Source organism: Macaca fascicularis, chromosome 19 (genome assembly GCF_037993035.2).
Source record: "Macaca fascicularis isolate 582-1 chromosome 19, T2T-MFA8v1.1".
Lineage (NCBI taxonomy): Eukaryota > Metazoa > Chordata > Mammalia > Primates > Cercopithecidae > Macaca > Macaca fascicularis.
The window spans coordinates 10,028,692-10,049,325 of NC_088393.1; the positions used below are offsets into that span (position 1 = coordinate 10,028,692).

Genomic DNA, 20,634 nt, shown 5'->3' on the forward strand with positions numbered 1-20,634 from the left:
GGCTGCGCGGAGAAAGCGCCGGAAAACACAGCAGCGCTCCGCTGACGTCACTTCCGCCTCCAGCCGCAAACCTGGAAGAGAGCTTGGGGACTGCAACCTCAGCCAAGCTGAACGTCCTCAGGCAGAGATTCTGGTTTACTCCCCATGGCTACGGAGACGCCTTGGAGACCTTGGAGTCGGCTCAGCTTGAGGGATGGAGGCCAAAAGGGGCCCAGAGCACAAGGCTGAGGTTAGAACCAGGCCTGCGGACGGGGCCCATACCTAGGGTGGGGTCGGTGGTGTTGGCAAAGTTAGAGGTGGGGGCTCCCCCACAGGATGCGTACAATGCTCACAAAAAGCTTTTCTTTTCACCTCCTCCCACGTTCCTAGCACCCTCAAAATGATTCTTCCGTTGATAAACCTGCCAGTCCATGATATGGCCTATCTCCTCCATTCATTCAATCTAGTTTTTTGGGTTTTGTTTTTTTTTTTTTGGAGAGAGGGTCTCACTGTGTAGTCCAGGCTGGCGTGCTGTAGGGCGAAACTCCTGGGCCCACGCGATCATCCCGCCTCAGCCTCCCGAGTAGCTGGGACTACAGGCGCAAGCCACCACCCTGGTTAATTTTTTTTTTCCCCCAGATATGAGGTATGTTGCCCAGGCTGATCTGAAACTCCTGGGCTCAAGCGATCATCCGGCCTTGGCCTCCTAAAAGGCTGGGATTACAGGCGTGCACCACGGCGCCGGGCCCAGCTCAACTTCAGGCCAATATTTCCCCTTATTTCATTTGTCTGGACACCATGCTAAATTCTAATCGTTGATTCCTTTGTGTTTTCAGTATGCTGATACTTTTTGTAAATGTTGATTTTTTTTTTCTTTGAGTATGTTTTCTGAGATCTTATCGTGAGTTCCAGGGCCTCCCATACGGCGTTGTAAAATAGCGCTGATATCAGACATCCACTTCTGCAGGAGTGATTGTAGTTTCTCCAGAAATCATTTTTGCTGTGGTTTGTAGTGGGTGGCCTTTCTGGAGTTAATGAAGTTATTTTGAAAACTGTTTTACTAACATGAAGAACTGTTCACGTACATTATCAAATATGTTATGAATCTATTGAATTGATAACTATTTTGCAGTTAATTTTTCATCTAAAAAAGGATTTTCTTTTTTTAAGTTTCCTCTCTTGCATTAAGATGTCTCCATAAACTCTAGATTACATATAGATTTTCTAATTTTCTTCTGCAGCATATTACTTTAAAAACATTGAAATCTTTCATGCTCATGGAATGTGTTTCAGCATGTGGTGTGGGATAGTGGATACAGTATCTTTTCCCTCCAGAAACATGGCTAATTATTGTAGTACCACATATTGATAAACTGTCCTTGACTTACTGATTTGAAATTCCATGTCTATTAAACTATAAATTCCTATGTATACCTGTATCTGATTCTAGACTCTGTGCCAGTGATACATTTACTTATGCCAATATCAAGATCATAATCTTTTCATTCCACTGGTTTTATATCAACTAATAATATTCCATGGTAAAAAATAATAATGGTAGCTTGTTTGTTTGTTTTTGAGATAGTCTTGCTCTGTCACTCAGGCTGGAATAAAGTGGTACAATCTCGGCTCACTGCAACGTCCACCTTCTGGGGTCTAGGGATTCTCCTTTCTCAGCCTCCCGAGTAGCTGGGATTACAGGCACACACCACCACACTCAGCTAATTTTTGTATTTTTTTTTTTTTTAGTAGAGATGGGGTTTTGCCATGTTAGCCAGGCTGGTCTCAAACTCCTAACCTCAGGTGATCTGTCCACCTTGGCCTCCGAAAGTGCTGGCGTGAGCCACCGCACCTGGTGGTAGCTGCTTTTTATGTCTTACTACCCTAAATGCTTAATAGACATTAAATTTTTATGCTTCCAAGATGTAGCTATTATCATGATTTTCCCTTTTGGTTTTTAGACCAGCTTTATTGAGATACAATTCATATATAACAAACACAGTTCACCCACTTAAAGCTATATAATTCAATATTTTTTAGTATATTCACAGTGTTGTTCAAACATAATTTTGGAACATTTTCATCACACTAAAAGAAATCTTTGAATGGGAAAATCCATTTACCTCCTCTTTAAGCTCCAGGGAACCACAAACCTACTTTACCACTACAGATTTTTCTTTTGTAGACATTTCATATGGATATAATCATAAAATTTTTTAATTTTTATTTTTGTATAGACAGGGTCTCACTATGTTGCACAGGCTGATTTCGAACTCCTGGGCTCAGGCAGTCCTGCCTCAGCCTCCAAGAGTGCTGGGGTTATAGGCGTGAGCCACCATGCCCTAAAATCATACAATCTTTTGTGAATAACTTTTTTCACTTAGCCTGTTTTTCAAGGTTCATCTATATTATAGCCTAGATCATTCTATTTTATCGCTGAATGATATTCCATTCTATGTATATACCATTTATGATTTGTCTTCAGTTGATGGACATTAGAGTTGTTTCCACTTTGGGGGTGTCGTGATTAATGCTGCTATGAAAATTCACATGTATCTTTTTGTGCATATTGGCTTTTATTTTTTGTTTTGAGAGATCATGGCTCACTGCAGCCTCTACTTCCTAGGCTCAAGCAATCCTCCCACCTCAACCTCCTGAGTAGCTGGGACCACAGGTATAAGCCACCACACCCAGCTAATTTTTGTATTTTTTATAGAGACAGGGTTTTGCTCAGGCTGGTCTCAAACTCCTAAGCTCAAGTGACCTGCCCGCCTCGGCCTCCACTGAGGCATAAGCCATGCCCAGCTGGTTTTTATTTCTCTAGAGTATATATCTGGGAATGGAATTGCTGAGCCATGCAGTAACCATCTATTTAAGAATTTGAAGAGCTGCCACACTGTTTCTGAAAGGGGCAGAACTGTTTTACATTTCCACCAGAAATATATGAGGCCTCCAACTTCTCTACGTCCCTGCCAACACTTTAGTCTTTTTCATGTTAACCGTGTTAGTGGTGTGAAGTGATATCTCATGATTTTGACTTGTATTTCCCTAAGACTAGTGATGTTGAGCATAATTTAATGTGCTTTGTTAGCCATTTGTATGCTTCTTTGGAGAAATTTCTGTTCAAATCCTTTGCCCCTTTTAAAATTTGGTTTCTGCCCAGGCACGGTGGCTTGTAATCCTAGCAATTTGGGAGGCTGAGGCGGACAGATCACTTGAGGCCAGAAGTTCAAGACCAGCCTGGCCAACATCATAAAAGATACAAAAATCACCCAGGCGTGGTGGCACACACCTGTAATCCCAGCTACTCGGGAGGCTGAGGCAGGAGAATCACTTGAACCCGGGAGGCAGAGGTTGCAGTCAGCCAATATTATGCCACTGTACTCCAGTCTGGGTGATAGAGCCAGACTCTGTTTTGAAAAAAAAAAAATAAAAGTCTGGGTGCAGTGGCTCATGTCTGTAATCCCAGCACTTTGGGAGGCCGAGGCAGGCAAATCACCTGAGGCTGGGAGTTCGAGACCAGCCTGACCAACATGGAGAAACCCTGACGCTACTAAAAATACAAAAATTAGCCAGGCATGGTGGCACATGCCTGTAATTTCAGCTATTCGGGAGGCCAAGGCAAGAGAATCGCTTGAACCCAGGAGGCGGAGGTTGCGGTGAGCTGGGATGGCGCCAATGCAATCCAGCTTGGGCAACAAGAGCAAAACTCCATCTTAAAAAAAATTTTCATTGAGTTGCAAGAGTTCTTTATATATTCTGAAGAGAGGTCCTTATCATATGTATGATTTACAAATACTTTCTCTCAATGGGTTTTCCTTCTCTTTCTTGATGGAATATTTTAGAATACTAAAATACATAATATTGATGTGTCTTCTGAAATATGAGTTTAATGTTGAAAATTTTTTGTTCACAATGTTTTTGATACTGCACCTAAGAAAACATTACTAAATCCAGTATCTTGACACTTTCTCCCTATACTTCTGGGAATTATTGTAGGTCTTACATGTTTAGGTCTTTGATCCATTGTCAGCTAACTTTTGTGGGTTTTTTAAATATTTTAATTTTTTTAACTTAATCCCCAATGTGGTATTCATTAACTTTTGTATGCATGTAAAGTAAAAGCCCAAATGCATTCTTTTGCAGTATGGTGTCAGTTTTTCCCAGAACCATTTGTTGAAAACATTCTTTTCATTCTTCATTGAATTACCCTGGCAGCCTTGTAGATCCACTGACCATGTATGTGAGGGCTTACTTCTGGACTCTCCATTCTATTCCATTAATCTGTATGTTTATCCTTAAGCCAGTGCCACGTTGTTTTGATTACTACAATTTTGTAGCACTTTTTGAAATCCAAAAGTGTGACTCCTTCAACTGTGTTCCTCTTTTTCAAGGCTGTTTTGGCTATTTGGTGTTCTTTTCATTTCTATATAAACTTTATGATGAGCCTGTCAATTTCTGCTATGAAGCCAGTGCTAAATTTAAAAAATAATAATAAATGGAACTTCTTAAAGCATAGTAAGGCAGACTTTACTCAGTACCATCACGTTAGGTATAGGGACCACTGCAGTAGGATTTTGCAGTGGAGGTGATAGAGTAGGCTAACTCTGAATACTATAGCATGAGCAAATCGGAATTTATAGCCAAGTTAAAGAGTAAAGGTCAGTGAATGGAAAATTGCTAAGAGGAATAGCAGGGGTATGGAGGATGGTGGATAAACTGACCTAACATGATGTCTGATCACTTGGCCTGTAATTGGTAGATAGTAGAGAACCAGTAACCTGATCAGCTATCAAGGGTGATCTTATACTGAGGGTGGTAGGTTCTTGCTGTACTGACTTAGCAGGGTTCTTGCTAAAACTCAGTTTACAAAAGTGTACACATGGGCCTAAGAAAAGGTTAAGGAACTTGACTATAGTTGAGTAAACCAAAGACTCTGTCACCATCTGGAATTTTGATAGGGATTATGTTTAATCTATAGACCAACTTAGAGAGTACTGCCATCTTAAAAATAATATTAAGTATTCTTGGTCAGGTGTGGTGGCTCATGCCTATAATCCCAGCACTTTGAGAGGCCAAGGTGGGCAGATCACTTGAGGTCAGGAGTTCGAGACCAGCCTGGCCAACATGGTGAAACCCCATATCTAATAAAAACACAAAAATTAGTCGGGCATGGTGGCACATGCCTGTAATCCCAGCTTCTCGGAAGACTAAGGCAGGAGAATTGCTTGAACCCAGAGGCAGAGGTTGCAGTGAGCTGAGATTGTACCAGTGTATTCCAGCTTGGGGAACAGAGCAAGACTCCGTCTCAAAAATAATAGTAAGTATTCTAATCCATGAACATGGGTGACTTTCCATTACTTTTGGTCTTCTTTATCAACATTTTGTAGTATTCAGTATGTAAGTCTCGCACATCTTTTATCAAATTTATTCCCAAGTATTTTATTATTTTAATACTACAATAAATGGAATTCTTTTCTTTTCTTTTTTTTTTTTGGAGTTGAAGTTTCGCTCTTGTTGCCCAGGCTGGAGTTCTATGGTGCCATCTCAGCTCACTGCAACCTCCACCTCCTGGGTTCAAGCGACTCTCCTGCCTCAGCCTCCTGAGTAGCTGGGACTACAAGCACGCGCCACCACGCCCAGCTGATTTTTTTTTTTTTTGTATTTTTAATAGAGACGGGGTTTCACCATGTTGGCCAGGCTGGTCTCAAGCTCCTGACCTCAGGCAATCCACCTGCCTCATCCTCCCAAAGTGCTGGATTACAGGCGTGAGCCACTACGCCCAGCCAGAATTGTTTTCTGAATTTCATTTTTGGCTTGTGCCATGATAGTATACATAAATACAACTGAGTTTTCTATGTTGATCTTGTTACCTGTAACCTTGTTGAACTTGTTTATCAGTTTTAATAGTTTAGTGGATTCCTCAGGATTTCCTACTTAAAAAATCACATCAGTAGATAAACTTCTCTATTCCACACTGGATTCATTTTCTTTTCCTTGCTCACTTACTTTTTAAATTCCAAATGGATGTGGAATTTTTCATCTTTCTTCACAATACTTTCCTCTCTCTCAATTGTAGTAATTAATTGTGTTGAAAACAGTCCTGATAATAAGCCATTCTTGCAATCCTAAAGTCATAACTGGATTAATTTTGCTAGAAATTTTATTTAGAAGATTTGCATACAAATGTGTTTTCTTTAAAATATCATTACCCAGAACTAATTTAATCTTACTAAGTACCACTAAATCTTGTCTTACCATATTTGAGTGGATGTATTCACTTACTTGACTCTTACAATACCAAATCAGGCAGCTTATTATAAAATTCATCCAGTTCACACAGAAGATCAGACTGAGGCAAGAGAGGCAATTTAACTTCTAGAAAATTACATAGCAAGAGGCAGAACCAAGATGTGTACTCTAGCAGTCTGACTCCATGTTCACTTTGCTCTATGACCAGTACAGCTTTAAAAGTTGCCTCACCTCTTCAAATGTGTTGACCTCTGTGAAATGCTCTGAGATATTTCTTTTGTTTTCTTTTTCCTTTTTTTGAGACAGAGTCTCACTCCATCACCAAAGCTGGAGTGGTGCAATTTCAGCTTAATGCAACCTCTGCCTCCTGGGTTCAAGTGATTATTGTGCCTCAGCCTCCCAAGTAACTGGAATTACAGGCGTGCATCACTATGCAGGGCTAATTTTTGTATTTTTAGTGGAGACAGGCTTTCACCATGTTGCCCAGGCTGGTCTCGAACTCCTAAACTCAAAGTGATCTGCTTGCCTCAGCCTCCCAATGTGCTGAGATTATAGGCATGAGCCACCATGCCCAGCCTGAGATATTTATTTTCATGTCCACCTGGCTGAAATTACTATATATTTGGAGGACCAACTCCCCTTACCTAAAATTAATGTTTCAGTATCTCAACCCCTATCCTTTTCTCTTGTTTTCTCTTCATTAAGATATAAGTCCCGGCCGGGTGTGTGGCTCACGCCTGTAATCCCATCACTTTGGGAGGCCGAGGCAGGTGGATCACAAGGTCAGGAGATCAAGACCATCCTGGCTAACACGGTGAAACCCCGTCTCTACTAAAAATACAAAAAATTAGCCAGGTGTGGTGGCACATGCCTGTAATCCCAGCTACTTGGGAAGCTGAGGCAGGAGAATCGCATGAACCCAGGAGGTGGAGGCTGCAGTGAGCTGAGATCATGCCACTGCATTCCACCCTGGGCAACAGGGCGAGACTCTCTCTCTCAAAAAAAAAAAAAAGAGGCCGGGTGCAGTGGCTCAAGCCTGTAATCCCAGCACTTTGGGAGGCCGAGGCGGGCGGATCACAAGGTCAGGAGATCGAGACCACAGTGAAACCCCGTCTCTACTAAAAATACAAAAAATTAGCCGGGCGCGGTGGCGGGCGCCTGTAGTCCTAGCTACTCAGGAGGCTGAGGCAGGAGAATGGCGTGAACCCAGGAGGCGGAGCTTGCAGTGAGCCGAGATCGCGCCACTGCACTCCAGCCTGGGCAACAGCGTGAGACTCCGTCTCAAAAAAAAAAAAAAAAAAAAAAAAGATTTAAGTCCCTTAAGGAGGCCAGGCGCAGTGGCTCACGCATGTAATCCCAGCACTTTGGGAGGCCAAAGCAGGCGGATCACAAGGTCAGGAGATCGAGATCATCCTGGCTAACACAGTGAAACCCCGTCTCTAGTAAAAATACAAAAAAATTAGCCGGGCATGGTGGCAGGCACCTGTAGTCCCAGCTACTTGGGAGGCTGAGGCAGAAGAATGGTGTGAACCCAGGTAGCAGAGCTTGCAGTGAGCCGAGATGGCACCACTGAACTCCAGCCTGGGTGACAGAGCAAGACTCTGTCTCAAAAAAAAAAAAAAAATTCCCTTAAGGAGACCACAAGCAATGAAAATATTATGATTTTGATCTTGGCATAAATAAATGTATTACTGGCATAGAGTCTAGAATCAGATACAGGTATACATAGGAATTTATAGTTTAATAGACATGGAATTTCAAATCAGTAAGTCAAGGACAGTTTATCAATATGTAGTACTACAATAACTAGCCATGTTTTCTGGAGGGAAAAGATACTGTATCCACTATCCCACACCACATGCTGAAACACATTCCAAAAGAAGACATAGGAATAAACATAGGAAAAAATAAACATAGGAAAAAATGCTCATTACTAATCATTAAAGAAATGCAAATCAAAACCACAATGAGATACCATCTCACACCAGTCATAACGGCTACTATTTAAAAGTCAAAAAACATGTTGGCGAGGATGCAGAGAAAAGGGAACATTTATACACTGTTGGTTGAAATGTACTGTGGAAAGTACTGTGGAGACTTCTCAAAAGAACTTATAACAAAGCCACTGTAACCAGCAATCCCATTACTGGGTATATACCCAAAAGAAAATAGATTTTTCTATCAAATAGACACATACACTCATATATTAATCACAGCAATATTCACAATAGCAAAGACATGGAATCAACCTAGATGTCAATCAACAGTGGAATGGATAAAGAAAACATAGTACATATACACCATGGAATACTATGCAGCCATAAAAAAGAACAAGATCATATCTGCTGCAGCAACATGGATTAAGTTGGAGGCCATCATCCTAAACAGATTAACACAGGAACAGAAAACTAAATACTACATGTTCTCATTTGTAACTGAGAGTTAAGCAAGTACTCATAGATACAAATATGGGAACAACAGACACTGGAGACTACTGGGGGTGGTAGGGGGGAGACTGGGGGAGGAGGAGAGGGTTGAAAAACTACCTATGGGATACTATGCTTACCACTTGGGTGACAGATCATTCATATCACAAACCCCAGCAACACACAATTTACCCATGTTACAAACATGCACGTGTATGCCGTGAACCTAAAGGTCAGAAAAAATAATGTACTACAATGGAAGGAAAAATTAAAAATAGAAACCAACAAAATAGAACACTACAGACTGAACTGTGTATACCCTCCTTCCACCACAATGTTCATGTCTTTGAATCCCAACTCCTAAGGTGTTTATATTTGCATATGGGGGCTTCTAGAGGTAATTAGGGTTGGATGAGATCATGAGGATGGGGCTCTCATGATAGTATTAGTACCTTATAAAGAAGAGACATGAGAGAGTTTGCTCTGTCAGCCAAAGGAGAGCCAGCAGAATGAGAAATAATGAGAAAGCAACACTCTACAGGCCAAGAAGATGCCCTCACCAAAAACTAACCATGCTGGCACCCTGAAAACATTTACAGCCTCCATAACACTGAGGAAATTAATTTCCTGTTGCTTAAGTCATCCTATGATAATTTGTTATGTCAGCACAACTTTACTACAGAAATCAAACCAAAAATATACTAATCAAACCCATTTATTTTGAAAGGAATTAACAAAACTAAGCAAATTCCAGCAATATTAATGTTTTTCATAAAGGAGAAAAGGCACAAGGAAATGATATCAGGAATGAAAAGTGTATGCAAAAGGTATGTAACAGCAAAAGCCACAAATACTTAAAATATCAGAAAATACTATAAACGTTGAGTATAAATTTTAAAATACAAAACTGCCTATAAAAATAACTCTTGCCAAAACACACTTAAGATGAAATTGGGAAAGAATAAATAAAAAATTTAAAAAGATGAAATTGCAAACCTTACTAGTGCCTACAAAATATAAAAATAATTGAGTCCATGCTTTGAATTCATTCCAAAACATGAAAATAAAATCCCATAACAATGGCAACAAGTAATCCAGATTCAGCTGATTCTGCCAGTGAATTGTGACTGATAATGCTTGTAATAAGAAAGTACCGTATGCCTAAGGAAAGGAGAAAATACGCCAACCTTCATACAAAAAACAGGCAATGATAGACTAAGAAAAGAGTATCGCTTGGAACAGGCCCCAAGCCTGGCCATAAACATGCCATGAGAAACTGGCCATAAACAAGATCTCTGCAGCACTGTGACATGCTCGTGGTGGCTATGATGCATACACTGGAGGTTGCTGGTTCACTGGAATGAAGGCAAGGAAAACCTGGCCCACCCAGGGCAGAAAACTGCTGAAGGCATTCCTAAACCACAAACAATGCCATGAACAATCTGTGCCTTAAGGACATGTTCCTGCTGCAGATAACAAGCAAGAGCCTGTCCCTTTGTTCTCCATAAAGAATCTGCTCAGTTAATCTATAAACTGCAGAAACAATGTTTTTCACGAGCTTAATGTCAGTAAATAGGTGGGTCAAACTCTGTTTGAGGCTCTCAGCTCTGAAGGCTGTTAGCCCCCCGATCCTACTTTGCACTCTGTTTCTGTGTCTGTGTCTTTATTCCTCTAGCGCCGCTGGGTTGGGGTCTCCATGACCGAGCTGGTCTCAGCAAGTGGCGCCCAAACATGGGGCTCGAATCCGGGTTGAAGAGCGATGGTTGGAGAACGTGGAACTATGCTGGAGGACACCCGAGTACTCTTAAGCAATCCCCGTGGTGAGTAAGAAGGGGAGCTCGGAAGCATCAGGGTAACAATGGGACAAGGGTCGAGTAGGCACGAGGCTTATTTGAGTCTGCTTTGGCAGCTCCTCAGAAAAGGAGGAGTGAAAGTTAGCACTAGCCGACTTATGCAGCTTTTTAGTGCGGTAGAGAAATATTGCCTCTGGTTTCCGAACCGAGGAACTATGGATGTAGAGGTCTGCGAGAAGGTAGGCAGCGCACTGAAAAAGGCATATAAAGATGGTGCTGAGGATATTCCTATAACTGTCTGGTCAGTGTGGTCTCTGATTCATTCCACCTTGGAACCTTTTCACACTGAGGAGGAGGAGGAAGGAGACAAAGAAGAGGGGGAGTGTGATAATGTTGCAGAAGAGATAAAAGAACAGATTTGTCAACCGCTTAAAGAAACCCAAGAAGGGGAAGCTTGTCCCTGCTCCTTGGCACCCCCTCAATACCTTGAAGATAAAGAATGGCCTGACCCTCTGGATATTTCTTTTCTGGAGGACACTGAGCAAAAATAGTCTCCCCAGGAACTGTTCGAGCAGCGCCCCAAGTGACTGCCCTCAGTTCTATTCAGGCAGGAATTCAGCAAGCTAGAAGAGAAGGTGATTTAGAGGCTTGGAGATCCCTGTTAGGATACACCCCCCAGGTCAACAGGGGAATGTTAGGGCTACATTTGAGCCTTTTCCCTTTAAATTACTGAAAGAGTTTAAACAGGCTATCAATCAGTATGGACCAGGTTCTCCTTTCATGATGGGTCTGTTAAAGAATGTTGCTACCTCCAGTCAGATGATTCCCATTGACTGGGACGCTCTTACTCAAGCCTGTCTGGCTTCTGCTCAATTTTTACAGTTTAAGACCTGGTGGAAGATGAAGATGAAGCTTCTACTCAAGCTGCCTGCAATGCACAAGTTCAACCTCCAATTAATATAACTACAGACTAACTTTTGGGAGTCAGTGGCTGGGCTGCATTAGACGCACAAGTAATCATGCAGGATGATGCTATAGATCAGCTTACAGGAGTGTGCATTAGAGCTTGGGAAAAAAAAAATCTTCAGGTGGAGAACAATACCCTTCTTTTAGTGCTGTTAAGCAGGGGCCAAAAGAACCTTATGCAGATTTTATAGCTCAGTTACAGGAGTCTCTTAAAAAGGTGATTGCAGATTCGACTGCTCAGGATATAGTGTTGCTGTTATTAGCTTTTGACAATGCTAATCCTGAGTGCCAGGCTGTTGTGTGACCTATTAGAGGGAAAGCACATTTAGTTAATTATATCAAGGCCTGTGACAGTATTGGAGGTAATCTGCATAAAGCTACTCTGTTAGTGCAAGCCATGGCAGGGCTGAGAGTGGGTAAAGGAAATGTTCCATTTCCTGGAGCTTGTTTCTACTGTGGGAAACATGGGCATACAAAGAGAGAATGTAGAAAAAATCAGAGGATCCAACCCCCCTTTGATGGAAAAAAGAAAACTGCTGAACCAGGTCTACACCTGAAGTGTAAAAAGGAAAGCCTTTGGCCAATCAGTGTCATTCTAAATCTGATAAGGACGGAAACCCGATTTCGAGAAATGCCATGAGGGGCCCATCCCAGGCCACATGTCAAACCAGGGCATTCCTGGCTCAGGTCACTCCCTCACTCCTGTACAATGCTTGTCCCCCGCCACAGCTGGTAGTGCCACAGTAGATCTGTGTTTCACCAGGGCTATGAGTCTATGGCCTGGAAAGCCGACACAGAAAGTACCAACAGGAGTCTGCAGACCTCTGCCAGCAGGAACGATAGGACTACTTCTGGGAAGATCTAGTTTAAAAGGAGTGCAGGTTCATACAGGAGTAATTGATTTGGATTGTAATGGGGAAATTCAAATCGTTATATCTACCTCCGTTCCTTAAAAGGCAGAGCTGGGACAGCATATAGTGCAGCTTCTGATTTTACCATATGGGGGACTAGGAAAAAGTGAAACTAAAAGAACAAGGGTATTTGGCAGTACAAATAAACAAGGGAGAGCCGCCTACTGGGTAAATCAAATTACTGATAACTATCCTACCTGTGAAATAACTATTCAAGGAAATAAATTTACAGGTTTGGTAGATACAGGAGCAGACATTTCAATCATTTCTCTACACTGGCTGTCCACATGGCCAATTCAGCCTGCTCAATTTAACATAGTTGGAGTTGATAAAGCCCCTGAAGTATATCAGAATACTTATATTTTGCATTGTGAAGGGCCCGATGGACAACCTGGGACTATTCAACCAATTATAACTTCTATACCTATAAATTTATGGGGGCTCTCCCCCTATAAATTTATTACAACATTGGGAAGCACAAGTTCTAATTCCTGAGCAATTATGCAGCCCTCAAAGTCAACATATGATACATGAAATGGGCTATGTTCCTGGTATGGGACTAGGAAAAACTATGCAAGATTTGAAGGAAACTCTTCAAGCAGAAAGACAAAGTTCCCGCCAAGGCTTAGGATACCATTTTTGATGGCGGCCATTGTTAAGCCTCCAGAGCCCATCCCGTTAAAATGGCTGACAGACAAGCCAATATGGATAGAACAGTGGCCGCTGAGTAAAGAGAAACTGGAGGTTTTAAATGAACTAGTCAAAGAACAGCTTCAAAAGGGACATATAGCTCAAATCCTCTCCCCTTGGAATTCCCCAGTTTTCGTAATTAAGACACAACCAGGTAAATGGAGAATGTTAACTGACTTAAGGGCAATTAATTCAGTTATATAACCTATGGGGGCATTACAGCCAGGACTGCCTTCTCCTGCTGATTCCAAAAAAAATTGGCCTTTAATACTCAAAGATTTCAAAGACTTGTTTCTTTACTATCCGTTTAGCTCATCAGGACTGTGAACAGTTTGTATTTACAATTCCTGCGGTAAACAGCCTGCAGCCTGCTAAGCATTTTAATTGGAAAGTGTTGCCACAAGGCATGTTAAACAGTCCAACAATTTGCCAGACTTACATAGGGCAAGCAATTGAACCTACTCATAAAGATTTTCACAGTGTTACATTATTCATTATGTGGATTATATTCTTTGTGCTTCCCCCACTCCAGAAATATTACTCTAATGTTATGATCATTTGCAAAATTCAATTTCTCATGCCAGTTTAATTATAGCTCCTGACAAAATTCAGACTACTCCTCCTTACTCCTACTTGGGGACCTTAGTAGATGACACCACAATAGTGCCACAGAAAGTAGCCATATGTAGGGATCAACTGAAAACATTGAATCAGACTTTCAAAAATTACTAGGGTATATTAATTGGACACAGCCTGCTCTAGGCATTCTGACTTATGCCATGAGTAATCTGTTTTCTGTCCTTAGAGGAGATCCTAGTGTCACAAGCCCTCAGCAATTAACAAAAGAAGCTGAGGCACAGCTGCAGCTAAGTGAAAAGCAAGTCCATAAGGCCCAAATAAATAGAATAGATCCAGAGAATACTCTAGATTTGCTAATTTTTCCAAATCATTCACTTACTGGTATTATTGTTCAAGAGCAAGATCTTGTAGAGTGGCTTTTCCTTCCACATACTGATCTACGGACTTTGACTCCTTATTTGGATCAAATTGCTACTATGATAGGAAATGGGAGAACTCAGATTGTTAAATTACATGGATATGATTCTGAAAAAATTATTGTTCCTCTCACAAAGACACAAATACAGCAAGCTTTTATAAATAGTCTTGTTTGTCAAACCTATTTAGCTGACTTTATGGGTATTCTCAATAACCATTTTCCTAACATGAAACTGTTTCAATTTTTGAAATTAACTAATTGGATTCTCCCTAAAATAACTAAATTCAAACCAATTGAAGGTGCGGAGAATGTCTTCACAGATGGGTATAGTAACAGTAAAACCTCTTATTCTGGATTGAAAGGTAAAGTTTTTCAGACACCCTATACTTCAGCTCAAAAAGCAGAGCTTGAGGCTGTAATTGAGGCATTGACTGCTTTTAATATGCCTATTAATGTGACTTCTGATTCTTCATATGTGGTTCATTCTACACAGTTAAAAATTCTCAGCTACGATTCCACACAGATCAGCAACTAATGACTTTATTTACCCAATTGCAAACAGTGGTTAGGATCAGAATGCACCCTTTTTACATCACTCACATTAGGGCTCATATACCTCTTCCAGGACCTTTGACTGCAGGGAATCAAATAGTTGATTGCCTAGTTGCTACTGCAATATCTAATGCTAGACACTTTCACAATTTAACCCATGTTAATGTCTCCGGTCTCAAACGCAGATATAGCATTACCTGGAAAGAAGCTAAAGCTATTATCCAGCGATGCCTAACTTGCAAAATGGTGCATTTCTCATCTTTTACAGGAGTTAATCCTCAAGGATTGGAACCTAATTCTCTTTGGCAAATGGATGTCACACACGTTCCTTTGTTTGGGAGACTAGCTTATGTATATGTATGTGTGGACACCTTTTCTCACTTTGGGCTATATGCCAATCAGGAGAGTCTTCTGCCTGTGTTAAACATCACCTTTTGCAGTGTTTTGCGGTGATGGGCATTCCAGCTTCTATTAAAACAGATAATGCCGCTGGGCACGGTGGCTCACACCTGTAATCCCAGCACTTTGGGAGGCCAAGGCGGGCGGATCACAAGGTGAGCAGATTGAGACCATCCTGGCTAACACAGTGAAACCCTGTCTCTACTACAAATACAAAAAATTAGCCAGTCGTGGTGGCGGGCACCTGTAGTCCCAGCTGCTCAGCAGGCTGAGGCAGGAGAATGGCCTGAGCCTGGGAGGAGGAGCTTGCAGTGAGCAGAGATCGTGCCACTGCACTCCAGCCTCAGCGACAGAGCGAGACTCCCTCTCAAAAAAAAAAGAAAAAAAAGATAATGCGCTAAGCTATACTAGTCAAGCTCTAGCTACAATTTTCTCTATATGGAATATTGAACACATTACCGGTATCCCATATAATTCTCAAGGACAAGCCATAGTGGAAAGAATGAATCTCTCCCTAAAACAGCAGTTGCAAAAACAGAAAGGGGGAGACAGTGACTATAGGACTCCACACATGCAACTAAATCTAGCATTATTAACTTTAAATATTCTGAGCTTGCCTGAAGGCTGATTGTTATCAGCAGCTGAAAAACATTTACAGAAGACAGCTACAAAGGCAGAAGTGGAACAATGGGTTTGGTGGAAAGACCCCATAACAAAAGGTTGGTAAACAGGTAATAATATGGGGCAGAGGTTATGCTTGTGTTCCTAAAGGATCGAATCAACAGCCAATTTGGGTGCCATCGAGACATATAAAGCCCTACTATGTTGGGGTGATGAGACCCAACACCAGGCTGTGGGGGCTATGAAGTCTGGTGGAGTCAAAGGAATGAGACAAGTTCAGAGTGCATAGGGTGGGTCCAGGGGGCCCAACACTAGTATGGAGGCTGTGAAGGCCCTGAGCTCTGGGAGCCCACACTATTTATTGGTGATCAAACAAAGAATCAGGTGGTGAGGACGTGCAGACGTGGGGGTAGACAGGTGAGGACATGAGGACATCAGGGTAGAAAGGTAGTGGTGCATCAAGCGTAGCTGTGATGGTTTAGCATATGCTCTGCTACTTGAGATAATGGAGAATAGGTTCTTCTAACTCAAGGTACAATCGATTTATGAGCTACAAGGGGTTTTATGCCCTAGGCTTAGACTGTAGTGTAGTGGGGCAGCCTTCCACCCTTAGGCACAGAGCTTAGTGTTCTATAGGCCATGAGGGGTTTTAGACCCTCAACCTAGGACATGTTCCAAGACTCTTTTACATTATGTCAGACAAGCAGGCCCTGCCTCAGCCCTTCTACCAACACAGAAGTGGAACAACGAGTTTGGTGGAAAGACCCGGTAACATAAGGTTGGGAAACAGGTAAAATAATAACATGGGTGAGAGATTATGCTTGTGTTTCTCCAAGACCCAGTCAACAGCCAATTTGGGTGCCATCAAGACATCTAAAGCCCTACTCGGAGCCATCTTAGATACCCAGGAAGAGGTTTTGGGAGGATCCCAAAGACCCACCATGGCAATGTTGTCCAAGTTGAGGCTGAGGATGAACCCTGTCATGAGCAACACTCATCAAATGCAGCCACCTACCTGGGGACAGATCAAGAAGCTGTCACAGATGGCGGAAGAAAATCTGAGGAAAGCAGGACAACCAGTCACAATGAGTAATTTAATGATAGTGGTGATCACCACTGACATGAATATTCCTTCAGCAAGGGCTGACACAGAGAACAATTATACTCACTGGGCATATTTACCTTTTCCACCACTTCTATGGCCTGTAACTTAGCTGGACCCCCCAGTGAAAGTTTACACTAATAATAGCTCTTGAATGCCCAGTCCTACAGATAGAGGCCCATCTCACCCACATGAGGAAGGAATTGCTATGATTATTTCTTTAGGATTTAAATATCTGCCCATCTGTTCAGGAAAGGCCATTAGTTGTCTACCCCCTCGCTATCACACTTGGCTGGCAATAATCCCTGGACATAATCACTCTATGGCACAGTTACACATGCTTTCTGGTCTCAGTATTTACCATAATGAATCTGCTCCTCTAATTGAGACATACTGCCCTCAAAAACCTATTTGTAAACAGGATTGGACCTGGTCAGAAAAAAATGAAGGTACTCATTTGGGAAGACTGCATTGCAGGACAGGCAGAGGTGCTGCACAATTCCTGTGGAATCATTATTGATTGGTCCCCCAAGGGGATGTTTAGCATGAATTGCACCTCTCAGTCTGGGTGCGGCAGCCACACTATGTTCAGCTGGTCTGAACAAAACAATTGGATGGTAGAAATGATAAGAAGTACGGCAAGAGTTCCTATTATCTGGAAACATGGCGGTATAGTGGCACCTCAACCTCAAATGATATGGGCCACTGTCGGAGCTAAACTTAAGGATTTGTGGAAACTATTAATGGCTCTTGATAAGATCAAAATTTGGGAAGGAAAATATACTATGCCATCACAATATAATCCTAGTTACATTTTAGAACTTGTTGAAAACAATAAAATTTGGATACAAGGTTGTGTTCGCCCTCCTTTCCTGTTTGTAATGGGCAATCTAAAGTTTGACACCCCTAATTATCATGTAACTTGCCAGGAAGGTAGATTGTTCTCTTGTGTGAACTCTTCCTTGTTTAATACTAATCATTCTATCCTAGTAGTGAGAGCTTGAGAAGGAGTATGGTTACTGGTGAAGCCTTCCCATCCTTGGGAAGCCTCTCCCTCTGTACATATTATTACTGAAATTCTTCAGAAAATTCTGAGAGGCTCTCGGTGTTTCATTGCTACTTTAATCTTTATTATTATGGGACTGATCGCTGTCACAGCTACTGATGTGTTAGCTGGAGTTGCACTACATTCATCAGTACAGACAGCAGATTTTGTAAATAAATGGCAAAAGAATTCTACTTTGCTGTGGAACTCTCACAATTGACCAAAAGATAGTTAATCAAATCAATGGTCTCAGACCAACTGCAATATGGCTGTGAGATTGGATTATAGAATGCAGCTGAAATGCGACTGTAATACTTCTGACTTTTGTATCACTCCTCACCCTTATAATGAATCAGAGCATGAATGGGAAATAAAAAAAGCATCTGGAAGGACACTCTACAAACTTGTCTTTGGATGTTGCAAAATTAAGAGAACAAATATTTCAAGCATCCCAGGCACACCTGACCTTAACGCCAGGAACTGGAGTGCTTAAAGGAACTGCAGATGGATTGGCAGCCATAAATCCTACAAAATGGATAAAAACACTTGGAGGCTCTGTGATTTCTATGATGGTTGGGCTATTAATCTGTGTTGTTGGTCTTTGTGTAGTCTGCAGATGCAACTCCTGCAAGAAGTAGCTCATTGTGATAAAGCTGCCTTTGCTTTTATTGCCCTGGAAAAACAAAAAGGGGGACATGCTGGGAATAGGCCCCAAGTCTGGCCATAAACAGGCCATGAGAAACATCGTAAACAAGATCTCTGCAGCACTGTGACATGCTCGTGATGGTTATGACACACACACTGGAGGTTGCTGGTTCACCAGAATGAGAGCAAGGAACACCTGGCTCACCCAGGGCACAAAGCTGCTCCAGGTGTTCCTAAACCACAAACAATGGCATGAGCAATCTGTGCCTTAAGGACAAGTTCCTGCTGCAGATAACAAGCCAGAGCCTGTCCCTTTGTTCTCCTTAAAGAATACTTTCAGTTAATCTATAAACTGCCGAAATGATGTTTATCATGGGCTGTCAATAAATAGGTGGGTCAAACTCTGTTCGAGGCTCTCAGCTCTAAAGGCTGTTAGCCCCTGATCCCACTTTGCACTCTGTTTCTGTGTCTGTGTCTTTATTCCTCTAGTGCCACTGGATTGTGGTCTCCATGACCGACCTGGTCTTGGCAAATATTACATGCCAATGTAATATTTTCTACTAATATATTTTTTAAATCTTTACACTATAGATATATAAAATAGTCTAGCCAAAAAAAAAAAAAGTTAATCCATTATACTCAAACTGCATTTTTCTGGAATTACAAGGATGATATAACATTGAACTGTCAATCAGTTATCTTTCCACATTAAAAAAAAAAAATCCATTTACTTACACGTTTAAATATTATCTATCAACAGCAGGTACAGTCAGTCCTAGGTACTTGAATTTTCTGAGTAAGGCAAGATCATCAAAGAGGAATCAGGGGAAAGCATTCAATAAATTCTTAAGCTATTCATGGGAAAGACTCCCTAAACAATGAGAAGTAGAAAAAAGCCTCGACCTTTTAAAAATCGACAGCAACCAATACAGTGATTAGTAATGATGAAAAACATCTGCCATTAGGATTAGAAATAAAAGTATGCTTGTTTTACTACCTCTAGTTATTATTCTAGTCTTTTCTGCCTAGACAAGACATAAGTTATTGAAGGTTACAAGTGGAAAAATTAAACTGTCAATTACAGATAATATGAATGCCTATGTGGAAAACTCAAAAACAATACATAAAACTAGGATGTTAAAGAATGTCAGGCTGGGCGCAGTGGCTCACGCCTGTAATCCCAGCACTTTGGGAGGCCGAGACGGGCAGATCACGAGGTCAGGAGATCGAGACCATCCTGGCTAACACGGTGAAACCCCGTCTCTACTAAAAATACAAAAACTAGCCGGGTGCAGTGGCAGGCGCCTGTAGTCCCAGCTACTCGGGAGGCTGAGGCAGAATGCTGTGAACCCGGGAGGCGGAGCTTGCAGTGAGTGGAGATCGCGCCACTGCACTCCAGCCTGGGGAACAGAGCGAGACTCCATCTCAAAAAAAAAAAAAAAAAAAATGTTGAACAAGGCTTCTAGTAAAATTCAGTATACAAAGATCAAGTGACTATATAGACAATCGGAAATCAGCTTCTAAAAAAAAAAAAAAAAAGGAAATCGGCCTCTGAAACTAGACAATTTCTAGGCTATGAGACTAGGGTATCATTTCTTAGTGATACATCACTATTAGTCCAAGCACTAGGATGAGGCCAACCTACAGTATTGACCTCGCCTGTGACCCACAAGTGCTCATACTCCAGCAACTGTGAAAAAGCTTCAGGAAGAACCTATAGGTCTTATTTGAGACAATCAGGATGGCATCTAAGGACATTATGAAGTGACAGAAGTCACATAAGGCAATTAAGACTAATCTACATCTTTTGTGTCAATGGCAACAGTTAAACACAACAAAGATGGGCCAAACAATCACACTCATACCACAAGAGAACCATTCTAAACCCCATTCCTCTTCATAAGAAAACATGTAACATGAAAATGCATGGACCTCGATTCAGGTTTTGTTTTTTGTTTTGTTTTTGAGACAAGGCCTCACTCTGTCACCCAGGTTGGAGTCCAATGGCACGATCACAGCTCACTGGAGCCATCACCTCATGGGGGTCAGTGAGACTCCTGAGTAGGTTGGACTACAGGCACATGCTATTGCACTAGGCTAATCTTTGTATTTTTTGTAGAGATAGGGTTTTGCCATGTTGCCCAGGCTGGTCTTGAACTCCTGGGCCCAAGTGATCTGCCTGACTTGACCTCCTGAAGTGCTGGGATTACAGGCATGAGCTATTAAAACCAGCTGATTCAGGACTGGTAAACTTAC

General features: G+C 41.8%; 1 long non-coding RNA gene across 2 annotated transcripts; it reads left to right on the forward strand.

Annotated features, from left to right (window-relative positions):
- The first annotated feature begins 67 nt into the window (after positions 1–67).
- LOC135968455 (uncharacterized) lies at positions 68–18,838 on the forward strand. Of its 2 annotated transcripts, none has more exons than XR_012428344.1 (3): positions 68–229; positions 10,333–10,477; positions 16,423–18,838. It is a non-coding gene; the product is annotated as an uncharacterized lncRNA (long non-coding RNA). The 2 variants fall into 2 exon arrangements; XR_010583281.2 differs by lacking the exon at positions 16,423–18,838 and adding an exon at positions 11,333–12,569.
- The last annotated feature ends 1,796 nt before the right edge of the window (positions 18,839–20,634 follow it).